Source organism: Psammomys obesus, unplaced genomic scaffold, assembly GCF_907164565.1.
Source record: "Psammomys obesus unplaced genomic scaffold, mPsaObe1.curated_primary_1811, whole genome shotgun sequence".
Lineage (NCBI taxonomy): Eukaryota > Metazoa > Chordata > Mammalia > Rodentia > Muridae > Psammomys > Psammomys obesus.
The window spans coordinates 10,806,687-10,820,319 of record NW_026591598.1 but is presented as its reverse complement, the minus strand read 5'-3'; the positions used below and the strand labels follow the sequence as shown (position 1 = coordinate 10,820,319).

Here is a 13,633-nt window from a genome sequence, read left to right as displayed (position 1 = left end):
TGCGCAATAATCTTAAACTCTAAAATGGTTTCAAAGCAATATGAAATCATAAGTCATTTAAAAAATCATATGCCATTTTCACTGGTGACACATTCTTAGGTCTAAAAATTGGTTGTTCATTTTCTGAGGGTTTAGTTCCTCTCAAGTGGCAGGATTACAAATGTGCACAACGTCCCTCCTAAATTAGCTTATTTCTAATTCTGTTAAGTCTTACATTTAACTCAGAAATGTATAAACAAGATTCAGAATTTAATATAATAACTGGTCCTATATAAGATCATCTAATTTATGTAAGCAAACTAAATATATAATATTATAATGGACAAAGTAGGCACCTGAATTATATTCACTAAAGAACTGCACTACAAAGATTACTGTTCACTACTTTACTGAAAGAAAAAAAAAAAATCTAGTTGGTACAAATCTTAACAAACTGGTAAGCTACAGAGCACCAACCACAATCTGTAGGAGCTTCTTTAAGCTCCTACATGCCTGTAATCCCAGAGCTCAGGGAGGCAGAGATAGGCAGATCTCTATGAGTTTGAGGCCAGCCTGGTCTACAATGTGAGTTCAGGACAGTCAGGGAGGGATACACAAAGAAACCTTATCTTGAAAAACAAACAAATCAGACATTAAAGCATGGGCTTCATAATATTTGTCTACAATGTTTTTCCCTTTTGACTGTGCAAAATCATTTCCAATCACAAAATGTCTATAGTTTAAATCTGACTTTTTTTTTTTCTTTTTCTTTTTTCTGAGATGAAGGTCATATATCCCAGACTGGCTTTCAACTTTCTATATAGATGAGGATGACCTTGACCTCTTGATCTCCTGCCTCCATCTCCCAAGTGCTGGGATAATAGGTGTGTGTCACTACATATACCGGAATAGTGGCTTAAGTTAATTAACAGATCAGTCCAGTGAAGTTAGTATTTAATTGTTAGTATTTAGTTAGTCTTTTGTTGTTTTGGGGTTTTTTGTTTGTTTGTTTGTTTTCTGAGACAGGTGTAGCTTTGGCTGTCCTAGACTCACTTTGTAGACCAGGCTGGTCTCAAACTCACAGACATCCCTTTGCCTCTGCCTTTCTGAGGGCTGAGATTAAAGGTGTGTGCCATAGCTTGCAATTACATTTTTAGGTTAATCAGAATATAAAGTCCAGCTGTTTTTCTTTATATTTCACTATAAATAGAATTCAACCTTTAGGGGGGTGTGGAGGTGCATGCCTTTAATCCCAGCACTCAGGAAGCAGAGGCAGACAGATCTCTGAGTTTGAGGCCAGCATGGTCTACAGAGCAAGTTCCAGGACAGCCAGGGCCACACAAGGAAGCCCTGTCTTGAAAAACCAAAATTAGGTAGGTAGGCAGGCAGGCAGGCAGAGAGAGAACGAGAGAGAGAGAGAATACAAAACAAAATAGAATCAGCCTTTTGATATAAACCACTTAGGTGAATTTATGAAACAATATCCCACCTAACACTGTACATTTCTATTTGAACTAGTCTTGTTCCACTTAAAATGATAAACTCCATAACATGTACTCACATGCAATAAACACGAATCTTTTTGACAAAAAAACTACTAAAAAGCTTCATGAGAGCCTTTCATTTGTGAAAATAGAGGGTGAGATCATAAAGTTGCACAGGCACATCACAAAATGGAGGTACAGTGGTAAGGACGTGTTAAAGGTACAATCTGCTTCTTAAATATTTAAAACTGCATCAGTCTTCAATATCATGGTACTCAAGAGAAAAAATTAAAACCCTGTGATAAAGCAGAGTAGCAAGTAAGCTGACAAATAACAAACAAAAATGATCAAGCCAAAACCAGAAAATGTGGTAGGTGTAAGACACGCAGAAATGCTGTTTTGTTGTTGTTGTTTTGCTGCAGAAATGGTTTATATTAATTTTTTAATTATTTTTATTTTGTGTAGATTGATGTCCTGCCTGCATGTATGTCTGTGTGAAGGTGTCAGATCCCTTGGAACTGGAGTTACAGACAGTTGTGAGCTGCCATGTGGGTGCCAGGAACTGAACAGCCACTGAGCTATCTTTCCGGCCCCCAGAAATGCTTCTTGAATTGAATTCTCAGATTTAAAAACTAAAACAAGTCCTAGGTCCAGGCGATGGTAGCGCACACCTTTAATCCCAGCGCTTGGTGAGGCAGAGGCAGGCGGATCTCTGTGAGTTCAAGACCAGCCTGGGCTACAGAGCAAGCTCCAGGACAGCCAGGGCTACACAGAGAAACCATGTCTCAAAAACAAAAAAGAAAAAACAAAAAAATTCCTAAAGTAGAAAGTGCTACAGAAAACCAACAGTGATTTCTCTTCAGAGCTTTAAAAGCACAGTCTTTAATGACGTGAGAGCTGGCAGAGGTAGCGGTCTGAATAAAAATGGACCCTGTAGGCTCAGAGGTTTAAATGCTCAGCCCTTCATGAAACTGTTCTGGAAGGAGTGGGAGATGCTGTCTTGCTGGAGTAGGTATGGCCTTGTTGGAGGACAGCCTGGTTGGAGGTGTGTCATTGGGGGTGGGCTTAAGGCTTCAAGAGGCAAGGACCAGGCTTTCTCAGCTCTTGCAAGTTCGCTCCTGTCTGCTTCCTGCATGGTAATCAGGGTTAACCCTCTAAAAATGTGTAAAAAAAAAAAAAAAAAAGCCCCCAGTTTAATGCTTTTTTTTTCTCTTCAGAGTTGCCTTGGCCATGAGGGCTCCTCACAGCAATTGAACAGCAACCAAAACAGCAGCTGAGTAAGAAAGGCAGATTCTTCAGGACCTAGAGAGGCTGTCGGTGCTCTGCTCCAGTGAAGACGACATCATCATCATCATCATCATCATCATCATCATCATCATCATCATCATCATCATCATCATCATCATCATTTCATTTTGGAGCTTCTTTGCAACAACAGGATAGTATCACTTTAAAAATCTAAGTTCTACTTGCGCACTAGCTGTTTGTTTCTCTGGTCCCTTTTAAAAGGCAAATCCAGGTTACAGATTTTGTTTTGGAGACACAATCCCACTATGCAAGTCTGGCTGGCCTGGAACTCAGATATCTACCTGCTTCTGCCTCCCAAGTGCTGAGATTGAAGACATGTGCCACCACAACTGGCATGACGAATTCCTATCACCTAAACCCATCAATGTGACCCACCAAGACAATATCATGCTCATTAGTCTACAGCTTTCAAAGAACTAAAATTCATCACTCTGAATGCAAGTGCAGAATTTTAAAAACTGATCTTGGTGCCCTGGAGAGATGGTTCAGTGGTTAACGACACTGGCTACTCTTCCAGAGGAACCAGGCTTGAGTCCCTGTACCCACATAGAACCTCACAGCCATCTGTAACTCCAGTTCCAGGGAATCTGGCCTCTGAGGACACCAGGCACACATACACATTAAAAAGAAAAGCAGACCTTGGAAAAAAATCATCATTAATTCTTAAAGCTGGTTATCAATGGAAGAGTACATCTGAACTTTAAATTCCCTTTGGCTAGAGACTATAAAAACTTCACTAGGTTTAGACTGAAAATATGCTTAAGAAACAATTAAACATGATGGCATGACCTGTAATCCAAGTTCAAGGCCATTTTCAACTACATAGCAAATTCCAAAAGTTCCAGGCCAGCCTGGGGTCAAAACATACCACAAAAACAGAGGAGGGAGCCAGGTGCAGTGACAACATACATAAAATCCCAGCACTCAGGGAGGCAGAGCACTGCGAATTTGAAGCCAGCATGGTCAACAAAGTGGATCCAGGACAGCCAAGGCTATACAGAGAAACCCTGTCACAAAAAAAAAAAAAAAAAAAAAGGAAGGAAAGAAGGTAATGGAGGGGAGGAAAGAAATATAAAGTTCAGAAATAAAAAAGTTGAAAGTTGTGCAGCAACTACTTTGAACCTAGAGGTAAAGAAGCCACTGAAGCCAGCTACAGTTACTGGGGTTATTTTCAAAGATGGGAAATGAGATCAGGCTGAAGAGAGGAGTCAGTGTCAGTGCAGGGGAGGACGGATAAACTTTCCCAGGGGTTTCCCTCACCAGTTAAATCCTGAAAGCCCACCAGAAGGGTCTTTCCCTGTGGCATCTAGGACTAACATGGACAACCTGCAAAGTTCTTGCTAAAAATAGAAGAGAGCAGCCCAATTTTGGAATATGCCATACAATGCTATACTCTCATATGATTGCATGAAGGAGACCAGACCAAAAAAAAGGAAAAGCCAATAATAAATGTTGCATTTGTTCTGTTCGTATTTAATTACTAATACTGAATTTTAGACTGAAAAGGCAAATGAGTCAAACACTAAAAAAACTAAAGGTGGGGCGTGGGGGGGGGTGATTATCCAAACCTCTAGTATATCTTAGGTCACAAAATTTAAGAAACAGGACATTAACCATTGTTAGGTCTTTCCCTTTTCACATTATAGAATGATTTAAAACCTCCAGAGAATGTAAGGTGTCTTAAATGTCAAAATGAGAAAATGATGGTTTCTAAACTATGTTAACAACGCTAAGGAAAAACAAGTTAAAAGAATACTCTCACAACTCTTATCTGGCTTGGAAGGAAAGTTACTTTGAGTTACAGTGGCGAATTTCAGCAGAAAACTAACTCCACACTAAAATGTTTTAAAAGTAAGGTTATAAACCTGGAGCTGATCTCCCGATGCCCTCGGTCCTCTAACTTTGAATCCATGCAGAGTGCAGAACGTCCGAATTTTTGCCCCAGCTGGGCACATCCATTCTCGTGAGACATGAGGACACAAAACGGACAGGACGTACTCGAGACCTGTCAATTAACGAGCTCACACAAGCCCGACAGCGAGCCAGCCACCTGTTCGCTGCCGTTGAGAGCGCCCAGAAAACCGAGGCAAAGCGAGGAACTGGGCACGCCTTTGTTGTCCTCCAGCTAGGGGGGCGGCCAGGGCTCAGCCCACCCTCGCGCCTCCAGGCAGAACTCGCCGCGGGCTGGAGAGGTCGACCCGATCGGGGGTTTGAATTAGCCCTCGTCTCGCTCCGGAAAGGCAAGCAAAACAACTCTTGTCATCCACTAGTCCCTGGACGGGGTAAGGGACACGGGTGAGGAGAGCTGGGGGACGGAGCCGAACCCCAACGCTCCCCAACCACCCGAGGCGAAGGAGAAGACGAGGCGGAGCCGGGGCTGAGGCGCTGAGGTGAGAAGGGGCGAGGCCGGCGCGACGGGGAGAGCCGCAGCGGCGAGGGACCGGCGAGGGGACCCCCACCCAGAACGCCCCGGAGGAACGCTGCGGGCAGCCGTGGCCCTGGAGGCTGCACCCGAGTCGCCGCGCTCACGCCGCCGCCGGCGGGGACTCACCAGACGGCTGCAGACGCCCCACGGCGCGACATGGGACCGCCTCAGACCCACTCTGGAACCAACAGAGTGGCGGAAACCGCGGCGTTAGCGTGACCCGGATGCGCATCCCTAGGAACCGGAAGTAGGCGTACGGGGTCGCCTAACAATCCACACCCCGTTCCGCCCGAACCCGGAGTTCGCGTCACGCTTCTCGGGGCGGAGAAAGGCCCGGTCCCGCCCCCTCCGCCTGCCGAGGGCTCGTGGTGGACTCCCTGGGTCTCGCGGGCTCGACGCCTTTTTTGAGAGCTTCGCAGGACCCCGATGCTGCTCAGCTGCTGCAACCTGCGTGAAAAGTACTCACACCCGCCTTTCCTTTCCCTCTTCTCCCCCCCCCCCTCCACCAAGAAAGTAAAGTTTCATTACCTAGCTCAGGCTGGTCTCGAACTCAAGATCCTTCTCTTTAAGTACGCTCTTCAAAATGCGTGTGATTCCTACCGTAAAGGGACGGTGAGGTTGAAACAATGACTGCTATTGGCCGATTTCTAGAAAAGCTAGGAAAGGAAAAATGGATGGGACGTTTTGAAGGCACTTGAAAGGCTAGCTCAAAGTGAACATTTTTAACCGAAAATTTAGTTTATACCTAGTATTATACCACCCTTGCAGCTGCCTCCATGTTTTGCACATTGTGTGAACTTTGGGGGCGGGGGGCTTTGTTGTAGTTGTTGTTTGGTTTGTGTTTTTTCCTTGACAGGGCTTTTCTGGGTAGCCCTGGCTGTCCTGGAACTCCCGCTGTAGACCAGGCTGGCCTCGAATTCAGAGATCTGCCTGCTCCGCCTCCTGAGTGCTGAGATTAACGGTGTGCACTACTGTCAGCTCAGGAACTTTTTTGTTTTTTTAATGCTTCATTAATTTTAAAATACAACTCAAAGCCGGGCATGGTGGTACACACCTGTAATGCCAGCACTCAGGTAGGCAGAGGCAAGCAGATCTCTGTGAGTTCCAGGCCAGCCTCATCTATGAAGCGAATCCAGGACAAGGCTACACAGAGAAACCTTGTCTTGAAAAACAAACAAAACAAACAAACAAACGAACACCTCATATGTGGACGAAAACTGGGGAGTCTTCAGTACATTCAATCTAAGGGAGAAAGACCCTCAAGAAAAAGACTGAAAATTACAAATACATTAGATTAACCACAAAGTTAAAAAAACAAAAAAACTAGCTTTTCAGTACAAATACAAAGACTTTTGTTAACTGCTTCTATTGCAACGATTTTCTAAGCAACTAATTTTGGTAAGGCTCTTCACCACTCTTTGTCACATACATCTAATTAACACAGTTAATTAACACAGATGCTTTTTTCAAAGTCTTTGCAGAATCTGCTCATTTACCACCGGTGTTGGTATAAACCACAAGTCAGTCTGTTATCCTAAGAACCCTGTTCATTTGCCTGCTGCCCATCCCTCACCACAGAAGCTCGAGTCTCCTTTTAGAGCCTTAATCAGATCATGTGCTTCTTCCAAGCGACCTTCTATCTCGGCGTGAAGCCAAAATCTCTGCATCACCGACAGTCCCAACATCGCCTACATGACCATAGGACTTAACTCAGCGAGGAGGGCTATAAGCTTGGACTTGGACTTCATCTTGTCGTCCCTCCACTTAGACACAGGGGCCTCTGCTGTTCTTCAAGCCCGCAGGTTGGCTCAGGTGCTGCCTGCTTTCTGCTCCCTCTGCCTGGAGTGCTCCCTGATAACAGCTGTGTTATTCACCTTGTCATCTCCTTCCCATCGACCTTCCAGTGTGCCTTCTCGATGACACCGACTCCCACTCTGCTTTAAATGGGAGCACTATTATCTTCCTCTGCTTTCTTACCTACCGATTATTTTTCTCATGACGTTTATCCAACAAGTTGCTTATGGGTTTGGCTTGCCATCTTCCTCTCCGCTAGGATATAAGCTCCATGAGGTCTTGGATTTTGCTTTGGAGGGGTTTTGTTTTGTTGACATAAGGTCTCCTGTGACCCAGGCTAACTTTCCAACTAGATTTGTGGTTGACAATTGGCTTGAACTCCCGATTCCTCTGCCTCCTCTCTCAAGGTGCTAGGATCACAGGTGTGCACCATCATGTCCAACATCCGACTTGGATGTCTTGTGGGGGGGGGGGGGGTGTATTTTGACAATAGAACACAATGCATCACCTAGTAAGTATCCGATGAGTGAAAGGCTAGATTAATTGCCCATTGTATTTTTGCTTTTACGGACATGAAACCATGCAAACTGAACCACCAGTGCCACCAGAGGGGGCCCACAAACAATGGGATGTCCCTAGACACTATTTCCACAGTGTATACTGTACATGCTCCTCTGTCCTCCGCCTTACTAGCAGTTTAAAAAACGAAACACTCTGGGGCCGACGAGATGGCTCAGGTAAAGTGCTTGACCCCAAGCGTGATGACCCCAGTTCAATCCCTAAGATTGAAGGAAATAAACGATTTCTGTACGTTCTCTCACCTGCACATGCAAGTTGTGGTATACTTACACACATATACACAGGTAAATAAACAAAGGTTAAAAAAAAAAACCAAACATGCCAATGTCTTTGCAGTATGTGTGTGTATACATATATGTATGTATATATCATACATATGTACTGTACACACAGGGTTTCTCATGGTTGGCCTCAAACTCACATAGGTCTTATTTCTGCCTCCAAGTGCTGGGATTAAAGACATTCCCCGCCACACCCGGCCTTTGGCATCTTTTGAGAATAAAATCCTTGCCTCTTACTGTGATTTACGGGGTCCTAGATGGCCAGCTCTCAGATGGCGTGCCTGGCCTCACTCCCATCCCTCTAGCGGAAGTGGTTCTTCTCTGTATTTGTTTGTCCATTTCGAGGTCGTGGTGGCCCAAGCCTGTAATTCCAGGACTGGAGAGACAGGGAACGGTCTGTTCCAAGTTGGAGGCCAGCCCAGTCTCAGTACTGAGACATTGTCTCAAAAAACAAAACTATAGACCTTGACTTTGAATCTTATAAATGCACACAAAAATAACAAGTGAGTTCAGTCTGTAGATGAGGTTGGGGAAGAATTAAGGGACTTGCTTGAGGTTATATGACTAGCAGGAAAGAAACAAAGCTGGCCAAGATGGTATACTGTCCATAACTGTAATCCCAGCACTCAGGAGGCTAGGTCATCAGGATGCTGAGTTTAAAGACCATCTGGGCTACATAGCCAGGTCCTAGTTCAGAAAACTGAAGAAGAGCAGTTCCTGTGGAGCTTCTGCTGTGTAGCCTGCCCAAAGTGGAACTTTTCCTTTTTCCATCTTTTTTATTCCTTTCTTTCTTTCAAATTCTTGCCAAAGCCTGGGTATGTTTTTCCTGGTATCATGAGCTTTCTCAGTCTTCCTCTGAAGCACCCTCCCCAAGGCCAGCTTCTGCTATTGCTGATTTCCATAGCTAACTAAAAAGTATCTTTCTCTGCTCCATCTCTCTCCTTCTGGCAGCTGCCAGGACTTATAGCTTGCCTGCCCTGTTGTTTTTCTCTTAAGCTCTTAAAAAAAAAAAAAAAAAAAAAAACAACTGTTCTTGAACTTAACAATTAAAAAACAGGACAAAACAAAAGAACAAACAAGGACTTGACCTAGGTCAGGATGACTTCAGAGCTCGGATCTTAACTACTGGGTCATGCCTCTCTCCCCCTTCAGGAAGAGCAACAGGTAGCCAAGGATGAAGGAGGTTGGTACTTACCTACAGGTTCCTCAGTGATTGCATGCCTCTCTCCTCTTCTTCCTTTCTTTCTCTCTCTCTTTATCCCTCCCTCCTTCTCTCTCCATCCTTTTCCCTCCGATTTTTTGGTTTGTTTGTTTGTTCGTTGAGACTGTTTATTATATCTCTCTCTGTCCTAGAACTCCTTCCATCTTTGCTCCCCAGTGTGGGGATTCCAGGCGTCCACCGCAACCCTGAGCCTCCTTTGTTCTCACTGTCGGGGGAATGCAAGCTGAGTACCATTTTCTCCGACCCTAGTGAGAACAGACCTAATTAAATATGCCAAAAGTGCTGCTGTAATATTTTCCAAGTTGCAAACATTCACATATCCACATAATTTCATACTGTTTTCCTGTAGATTTGGTCTAATTCACTCTAAGTTTAGCACAAAAGAAAGGCTATTACTGTAGACAGGCGTGAGTAAACAAAAGCCAAGGCGCAAATCAAAGCACAAAACCACGTATATAAAATAATAACAAAGGGCTGGCGTGCTGGCCCGCTGGCTAGAAGAACTTGCTGTTTTGTTTTTGTGGTTTTGTTTTTTTGTTTGGTTTGGTTTTGTTTTATGAGGCAGGGTTTTTTTTTTTTTGTGTAGCCTTGGGTGTCCTGGACTCACTTTGTAGACCAGGCTTGAACTCACCACCTAACCCCCGAGTGCGGGGATTAAAGGTGTGCGCCACCACACCCAACATTAAGAGCACTCGCTATTCTTGCAAAGGACCCAGGTTCAATTCCCAGCACCCCCATGGAGGTTTTACCGCTTCCTCAGGCACCAAGTATGCCTGTGATACACAGACATACAAGCACATAAAACATTCATACACACAAAATACAATAAATCTTTAAAAAAAAAAAAAAACTGACTCTAAGGCCTCCGAATTGAATTATTTCCAGGTTTTTTTGTTTGTTTGTTCTTATTTTTAATTTTTTTGAGGCAGAGTCTCACTATGTAGCCTTGGCTGTCCTGCACGTCGGTACCAAAGAAATCCACCTGTCTCAGCCTCCTGAGTGCTAATGCTAAAAGCATACACTGTCTCCCTCACTTCAGGTTTGAAAATGATGTATGACTCCAGTTTCTAACAGTCGTCATGTGAACCTTTGTGCGTGACGGGCCTGGAGAGCAATGACCTGGGTTTACATCTGTCGGTGTTTTCTGGTCTTCTTTTGCATGTGTGTGCATGTGTGGCATGTTCACGTGTAGATGCATGTTCAAATGTGTAGGCACACGTGTGCGTAGCTGCATGTATACTCGTGTGCATGTACATGTGGGAGCCCAAGGCAGACGTTGGGAGCCCTCGCCAGTCACTCTCCACGTCATGTATCGAGCCTGGCTCTCTCCCTGAGCCTGGGGCGCGGCTTCTCAGCTAGTCTGGCTAGACACTTGCTGCAGAGAGTGCCTGGTTCCACCTCCCTGTCACTGGAATCACAGGAGGACACCTCACCCACTCGGCTCTGACAGGGGTCCTACACCGAACTTCAACAGTGTGCTTCAAGTTTGCTTGACATGGGCTTCACCCATTGAACCATCTTCCAGGCCCATCCGGTGTTTTCGGTACATTTTAAATTTGGGATGGGGGGATTATGAAGTAAAAAAATTGGGATTATGAGGCTGGGCCTCATGTGTGTTAGGCCTCTTCTATTTCACTGAGTTACATCTCTAGCCTCAAGATAATTTCTATATAGCATTTAGCTTGTTCAGTTTAGTTTGATGTAGGATCTCATGCAGCCCAGTCTGGCCTCAAGTTTGCTATGAAGCCCAGGCTCACCTTGAACTCCACATTCCTCCTGCCTCCACCTCCGGGAAAGTGCTGTGATTACATGTGTGTGCTACCATACCCTATGTTTTAAGATAAAGTCCTCCTACACAACCCTGGGTGACCTGGTAGTGTAGACTTAAACTTCTGGCCATCCTCCTGCCTCAGCCTTCTGAGTACTGGAATTACAAGTTTGCACCCAGTCTTTTTTCTCCCCTGTTTTGTTTTGATCATTTCTCATGACATAGGAGCCTCTAAAAGCACTAAATAGTTGGTGGGATTGTAAAAAAAAAAAAAAAAAAAAAAAGTGCAAACACTACAGAAAAATAAGATAGTGTTCCTAAAAGAAAATTTAGGGTTGGAAATGCCACCACAAGCCTTTAATGCCAGCACTCAGGAGGCAGAGGCAAGCCAGTCTCTTATGAGTTCAAGGCCAGCCTGGTCTATATAGTGAGCTCCAGAAGACAGAGCCTTGTTTTGAAAAAAAAAGAAAGAAAGAAAAAGGAAAAGATATGACCAAGTAATCCTGCTGGGTATATACGAATGAAAATTGAAAGCATAGTTTCTAAGAGTTAGTTTTGGACCCATGTTCATGGCAACACTAATCACAATAGCCAAGAGGCAGAAGTAACCAAGATGCCCAACAAGAGATCAGAGAGTAATAATACTACAATGAAACTACCATGAAACACCATGTGTCCTGAAGAAGGAAAGGAGTTGGACTAGAGAAATGCCTCCGTGGTTAAGAGTGTATTCTGCCCTAGTCCAGGACCCAAGTCCTCCCGGTTCCCACAGGAGTGGATATGGAATTCTAATCCAGGGGATCCAGCTCCTCAGGCCTTCTCTGGCACCTGTATTCATGTTCCCACACAGGATACACGTATATACACATAATTAAACATAATAAAAATAAATCTTTAAAAAAGGAAGGGAATTCTGGTACATGCTATAACATGGGTGAATCTTGAAGGCATTATGCTAAGTAAGAGAAACTATTAATAAAAAAAAAAACAATAACAACAACAAAAAACAAGGTCTTTAATCCCAGCACTCAGGAAGCAAAAGGAGGTAATCTCTGAGTTTGAGGCCAGCGTGGTCTACATAGTGAGTTCCAAGCCAAGCAGAGCCATCTTGTGTCAAGAAAAGAGAGAAAGCTAAAATGAGGACTCCAATCTAAAGCAGAGGTTTGAAGGTCAGGGAATGCATCTCAGGTCAAAGGAGAGAGATGGCAGAGGAATCACTCTAGAGGGTACTAAGACAATGTAGAGAAGATGGCCAGCCAGCGGGAAGACAGACTCGCCTCTGCTGCCGGTCCTCACTACCAGCATCAGATGGGTTAATTCTCCCAAAAAAAAGCATATCCTACAGTGAGCAGCAGACCTGCACTTGGATGGACACAGCCTTGGGAGAACAGAGGCAAGAGGATCACCCTAAGTTCAAAGCCAGCCTCATCTGCATGCCAAGTTGAAATGCTGACTCAATTAAATCAACAGCAAGGCTGGAAAGATGACTCAGAGTTTAAGAGTACTGGCTGTTCTTCCAAAGGTCCTGAGTTCAATTCCCAGCAACCACACGGTGGCTCACAACCATCTATAGTGAGATCTGGTGACCTCTGCTGGCCTGCGGCGAACATACAGACAGAACACTATAAATAATAAATCTTTTTAGAGAAGGAAAAGAAAGAAACCAACAGCAAATAAAGGAAAAAAAAAAAAACTACGCAGACACTAGAAGGAAAGGCATGCAGTTCAGATTTGTGATTGTTTTCATGCATTGCCAGAGACCCTGGCTATAATGTGAAGGAGACAGGCAGTGCCATGTCTGAAAGAAAGAGGATTCCATGGCCCTGAAGCCACGTAAATGTTTGGACACAGGGATCACCTCTCTAAGTTGGGCACTGCCTCCCTCGGGGCTTATGAAGCCGTATTATTCTCTTTACCACTTGAATTCATCACAGTTACATAAAGGGAACGTATGTGCCCTCCCCTTCCCCTGACTCCTGCCGGTAAGCCTTTAGGTTCTAAATGAATTGAAATGCATCCGCTTTGATGCATTAGGCATGGGAGGGCCGTGACATGAATATTCTATAAAGGCTGTTCGTCTCAAGCCCTCCAGAAAAGTGAAAAGAAGGGTTGTCACAAGGCTCGGCCGATGAGGAGGCCCACCAAGGAAGCCTGGTGATTTGAGTTTCAGTCCCCCAAACTCAACTGGATGCAAAAAGAGAACTTAGTCGACAAAGCTGTCTCCTAACCTACACACACACACCATGGCATCCGTGCTTGAAAACACATAGTAAAACACAAGTAATAAATAGAGGATGAAAAAAAAGGATCCAACATTTCTTACAAAGGTGTGTTGTAAAAAATATGTATGTAACCAGAAAAAATAAATAAATAAATAAATAAATAAATAAATAAATAAATAAATAAATACTAACCTATTAACTGCATTAAACACTGTATTGATACCCTTGCTGGTGCACTGTTTGAGGGATTGTTTTTTTTTGTTTTGTTTTGTTTTATTTTGTTTTGTTGAGACAGGATTTCTCTGTGTAGCCCTGGCTGTCCTGGAATTCACTCTGTAGAACAGGCTGGCCTCAAACTCACAGAGATCTGCCTGCGTCTGCCCCCTGAGCATAGGGAGTAAAGGTGTGTGCCACCATGCCCAGGAGTAGATTGCACTTTAAAAAAACAAAAACAAAAACAAAAAACTAATCACGTTTAATTTTGAAAAGAGCAATTATAAATAAAAACCCTTTGGGATCCTAGCTAATTATTTGAGATAGTTTTTCATGTAGTGAAGGCTGGCCTCGAACT

At 44.0% G+C, this 13,633-nt stretch overlaps 1 protein-coding gene across 5 annotated transcripts in view; it reads right to left on the bottom strand.

Annotated features, from left to right (window-relative positions):
* The window catches only part of Eya3 (EYA transcriptional coactivator and phosphatase 3), a 78,892-nt gene extending 73,453 nt beyond the window's left edge, over nt 1-5,439 (bottom strand). For 3 of the 5 annotated variants that reach the window (XM_055611375.1, XM_055611377.1, XM_055611376.1), the window contains exon 1: nt 5,323-5,439. The gene's annotated coding sequence lies outside the window, so the exon portion shown is untranslated. The remainder of the gene's footprint in view (nt 1-5,322) is intronic. The other 2 variants (XM_055611378.1, XM_055611379.1) reach the window with 1 other exon arrangement.
* Nucleotides 5,440-13,633: the final 8,194 nt, after the last annotated feature.